The sequence below is a fragment of the Aplysia californica genome, unplaced genomic scaffold, assembly GCF_000002075.1.
Source record: "Aplysia californica isolate F4 #8 unplaced genomic scaffold, AplCal3.0 scaffold00728, whole genome shotgun sequence".
NCBI lineage: Eukaryota > Metazoa > Mollusca > Gastropoda > Aplysiida > Aplysiidae > Aplysia > Aplysia californica.
Window position 1 is genome coordinate 323,025 of NW_004797998.1, and position 4,893 is coordinate 327,917.

At 39.6% G+C, this 4,893-nt stretch overlaps 1 long non-coding RNA gene across 1 annotated transcript in view; it reads left to right on the plus strand.

Moving 5' to 3' along the window:
* Positions 1–1,835: 1,835 nt before the first annotated feature.
* LOC106013224 overlaps positions 1,836–4,893 on the plus strand; it is a 22,424-nt gene continuing 19,366 nt past the window's right edge. The window contains exon 1 of the long non-coding RNA XR_004859169.1: positions 1,836–1,967. This is a non-coding gene — a long non-coding RNA (uncharacterized LOC106013224). The remainder of the gene's footprint in view (positions 1,968–4,893) is intronic.

Consider the following 4,893-nt stretch of genomic DNA (forward strand, 5'->3'; position numbering starts at 1 on the left):
TACTGGGATTCCCAATAACCAGTATGGGTCAAGAAACAGAAACACACTATCCCTATATGATTTCACTGTTAATATTTTGAATTTTTAAGATGCAAAGGGTTCGACAGACCAAAATTCGCGCAAATTGTTGGCAGGGATTCTGAAAAAGATTGAATTGATACAGCCTTGATGTTGTCACACAGAGTTTGTGTATATACAGCCTGCAACGTACTAAAGATTTACTTTCCTAAGTCTCATACTTTTCTTGTAACTGCCCTTTTAGTGTCATATACGATACTTGGACAAAAAAATGATCACAAATCAGAGTTATACTGCAAATCTTTTTAACACTGACGGAAGACTTATTACACTATCACAATAATCTTTTAGTACGTTGCAAACATATTATCTAGAAACAGTCATGCAAAGTTGGATTCAGCTGCGACGAGTACTTTTAGAAATATCTCTGCCAAGGTGACCCACCCCCCTAAGAAAATCATAGTTTTTAGAAAACTTTAAAAAACACGAATTCATACCATTCTATTACCACACAATGTTAAAATACATGGCATATGTGAGCACTTTATAGATGTTTTGGACACTTGAAAATATTTTCAATCGATAAAGCAGATGTTGCTCTACTAAAATAGTCCAAAATCGAAAAATCGGTTTTGGATACCAAAATCGACTTTTTAGGCTGCCGTGGTGTACCTTAAATAAGCTTAAATAGTGTTGATAGGGGCGTTAAATCCATACTTTTAAGATTATGTATATATTATACTAGCTGGGCCTCCTTTCGATGAAAGGAATGATCGGTGCCTTAATATCATCAACTGAAAGTCATTGGCCTATTATATTAAACACTCTTCTGGAATAGAGCAATAGATCTTGAAAGAAAAGTGACACATGTGTTTCCAAGTTGCCAAATACATTAATAGAGGTATAGAATTGTCTATGATCTACTCAATGCTGCAGATGAGGGTTTGATATCCATTCTCTCACTTTTAGACCTGTTTGCAGCATTTGATACTTAATTAGACCATAATATCATGTTGAGTCGTTTGTCGGACATGTTCGGAATATCTGGCCCCGTACTTGAATCGTTTCGATCTTACCTCAGTGATAGATCATACTTTATTGTTGTTGAGGGCATTCAATCCTGTCATCAATTGCCGGAATTTGGTGTGGTCAGGGGTCAGTCCTAGGACCTGTGCTGTACACTATGTACACCTTACCTCATGACACATCAGACACCATTCCAAGTCCTATCATATGTACGCAGATGATACACAAGTTTACAAGTCTGCAAAACCCAACAATGTTCAATCTCTGTTAAAAGACACCTCAGAATGTTTTCAATCTGTAAAAGTATGGATGACTGAAAATAAATTGAAATTACATGATGACAAAACAGAAATCATCCCATGCTCAACCAACTCAAAGATAAATGCTCTTGGTGTAGAATATCTCACCATTGGCAAAGGTACTGTCGCTTTTTCAAACAAAGCAAAAAATCTTTGAGTATACTTAAACAAAGACTTGTCCATTGAGACCCAACTTAACCATCTATGAAAGATTTCATACTTAGAAATGAGAAGAATTGCTCAGAAAAGGAAGTTTCTTAGCACTGATGCCATAAAAACTAGCGTTTGCCTTCATTTTGTCACGCATTGATTATTGCAATTCACTGTTCGCTGGCCTACCTAAAGAAAAAATTGCAAAACTCCACCGCATTCAAAACAATGCTGCCAGGCTAGTATTAAAGCAATCAAAACGTCATCATGTGACTCCCCTACTTAAAGAGCTCCATTGGCTTCCACTGAAAGCGAGAACGGAATATAAGTTGTCCTTACTATGCTTCAACGGTCAAACTAACCAGTCTCCCACATACGTTCAAGAACTCATTGTACCATACACACCATCACGGGAACTAAGATCCACTGGCTGTAGACTAATTTCAACACCTCGTGTATCACTGAAGAAATATGGTGAGAGAGCTTTTCTTTTTCTGGGCCAACAGTTCGGAACACTCTCCCTCATGATTTGAGGACCGAAATAAAACTTGATACTTTCAAAATGGGACTCAAAACACATCTATTGAAGAAATATTTTAATCAATGGACAGTACCTTGCCTTTTTGTATGAGCACTTTTTTATATTCTGAAAGAATGTTGCTGTCAAAAAGTGCGCACATGATGAATTTGTATGGTGTTAGTATGAATGCGTTTTTAATCTCCTATGTACGCCTTGGGCCCATGCATGCTGTGCGGAAAGGCGGGATACAAATGCTCTTATTATTATTATTATTAGATTTGATTCGTGCAGCGATGTATTTTAGTGTGATGCTAGCAAGTCTAGATCTAGATCTAGTCCTTCGGTCTTGGGTCCACTATGCTAACAAACGACTCCCAGCCTTTGGTTTGTTTTGGTTGCAAAGTTTGAATTCAAAGTGACCTCTATTCCTACGACAACATGTCATATAGTCATATAAATCTAGATCTAAATGCAGTTTCTTAATTTTTCAACTTTTGAATCGTACGTTTTCTGATTACTTTGTCGATATTTACGCTATGATTGTTTTGTTTGAAGTTTATTTCGCGGAGGGAGACATACGGATAGCGCAATATGTAAATTAGCGTGGCTAAAAATAAAGGAAAATAATCCAGATTTTTTCCAATCCTCACTTTGACTCAGATAGGAATGAAAATGTTGTTTTCATGTGAGACTCTTGAATGGATCCTCTTGTTCAGTTGGCTGGTCATTTGAACTTTGTTGGTCCATGTCTATTTCGCCAGCTGATATCAGTATGGTATAAAAATGTATTACACTCGTTGTGGTGGTAATATCGTATATATTCTAGATTAAATAGATAGATAGATAGATAGATAGAAAGATAGATAGATAGATAGATAAATAGATAGATAGATATGTATATATATATTATCTTCTTCTTCTTCTATCCCGTGGTTGGGGTAACCGTGGGGGCACCACTGCATCTGAGAACCAGCTCTCGCCATCTATTTTTGTCCTCTGCTTTCTTCAGATTGTCACCCATCGTCTTTCCTGTCCACTCTGTAATATAAATTATATATATATAATGTTGTCAAGTAACCAACTTGCTATCTAGAGCATGAGACCACGGGCCGAGACGTAGATGTAGATCGTAGCTGATGTACCGCTCACTGTCAACCACACAGGCCCGAGAGACGCGAACAGAGAATGGGACATGAGAAGCGGGTCAAGGGCCAGAGGTCAGCTTGTCAAGGAGATCTACTTTCTCATCTTTGAGAAGCCCTGAAGGGGGCCCTGGAGAGGTTACGCTGCTTGCCTCTCATTCAACAAGTCCCGGGTTCGAAACCTGACAGCCACGAAAGAAATTCCTTCTCCTTTCACCTCCTTTCCTGCTCTCCAACAATGTTCTGTCGTCTGCTTTCGCCTCCACTTTCTGCCCCCTCCCCTTTGCCCCCTCTTCCGGGCTCCTGACTGTTCCTGCAGCCTTTCTTCTGCTACTCCTTGGCTCCTTCTAGATCTACTGCTGTCTTTCAACCACACCCCTGATCTTATGGTAGGTAAAATCTAACACCTAGCCTTCTCGGATGAGGGCAAAATATCTCGGAGGTCCCGCGTGCAAGTTGCGCACGATAAATAACAATTGGTGGTCCTAAAATCGCTAGTCGACCGCCACTCGGGCAAAATCAACAATTACTACCAAACTTATGCAGTTTTGAGCGCCGTAAAACACTTACCAAAACAAAACGAAGGCCTGATAGTTTTTCGCCTCACTGGGACAGCCCCCCCCCCTCCCCCTCCCCCGCCAAATATAGGACAATGAAGTCAGAGTAGGATTCGGCACTTATATGTTGCAAGTGTCTTAAAACTCTTACAAAAACAAATCAGAGCTAGATTCTAGCTTTAAAAAAGCTCTCCATAACGCGTCGTAGAGAGGTTAAGACGCTCATTGACAATGACAATGCCAATCTTTATTCATCTCGCAGGGAGAAATTTGTCTTGGTCGTTAACAATGGCAGTAGACGTTACAAAGTTTACGTGTACTCACGCATACGCACAATAAGACAGGACAGTAAATACATGTCTCACGTGCTGAAACAACCCGCTCTCTCTCTCTCTCTCTCTCTCTCTCTCTCTCTCTCTCTCTCTCTCTCTCTCTCTCTCTCTCTCTCTCCCTCTCTCTCTCTCTCTCTCTCTCTCTCTCTCTCTCTCTCTCTCTCTCTCTCTCTCTCTCTCTCTGTTTCATTTGTAGCACTGTGTGTTCAGTAACCTCACTGCAGTTGGTACGAATGAATTTCTATATATCTGTCTGTTCTTGCTTTTTTGGAAATGTATCGTTTACTGCGGGTCGATAGTTGAAATTCCGATGTCAGTGGGTGGCTATGGTCACTAAGCATTATTTCCACCTTTTTTAGAATATTTGTCTTGTGCAGATATTCAAAATTACTTAGGTCTCTACCAATAATTGTTCTTGATGCCTTTCAGATCAATTTGTTTATTTTTATGATATGCTGTCTTCCCAAATTGCTACATTAGCAAGAGATACAAATATGTGTATGTGTGTGTATGTATATGTGTGTATGTGGGTGTATGTGTGTATGTGCGTATGTTTGTATGTGTGTACGTATGTGTGTGTTTGTGTAAGTGTGTGTATGTGTGTGTGTATGTGTGTATGTGTGTATGTGGGTGTATGTGTGTATGTGCGTATGTTTGTATGTGTGTACGTATGTGTGTGTTTGTGTAAGTGTGTGTATGTGTGTGTGTATGTGTGTATGTGTGTATGTGGGTGTATGTGTGTATGTGCGTATGTTTGTATGTGTGTACGTATGTGTGTGTGTTTGTGTAAGTGTGTGTGTGTTATGTGTGTATGTGTGTATGTGGGTGTATGTGTGTATGTGCGTATGT